The sequence below is a fragment of the Rhea americana genome, unplaced genomic scaffold, assembly GCF_003343005.1.
Source record: "Rhea americana isolate MKP2758 unplaced genomic scaffold, rheAme1 scaffold_193, whole genome shotgun sequence".
Lineage (NCBI taxonomy): Eukaryota > Metazoa > Chordata > Aves > Rheiformes > Rheidae > Rhea > Rhea americana.
This window is the reverse complement of record NW_028186072.1, coordinates 1,341,441-1,341,928: the sequence shown is the minus strand read 5'-3', so window position 1 is coordinate 1,341,928 and position 488 is coordinate 1,341,441.

Genomic DNA, 488 nt, shown 5'->3' with positions numbered 1-488 from the left:
CTAGACATTTAAACTGATTTGACAGACACTGCTCCTCTTGACTCAAGTTGTCCTAGAAAATACAGTGACAACTGTTTTTTCCTAATAGATAAATTACTTTTGTGTGGCTCCACTATTAAATAGATCAAAACTTTTAACCGCCTGTAGATAGGAAAACAGAAACACTTAAGTGCTTTACAGCTTTGCATGGTGAATTTTAAGTTATTTATATATCTATTTATTTGAGGAACACTCATGTCTAAAAAGAATTCTAAATAAAGTCTTATAAAACTGCTTTGGTTGCTTGTTGGCACTGGGTGGCCTGTCCACAGGAACCTGYGGAAAATAAGGGAAAAACTCCACCCAAGAAAAGTTTTAACAGTTTTGACTAACTTGCAATTCTTCTCTTACTCCTGTGCAAGACTTGAAACATTTATCTGCAAAAATGTAGCAAAAGCATAAGACTGACTCACTTACTTGACTGAGCAAAGGATTAAAAGGCAAGTGAT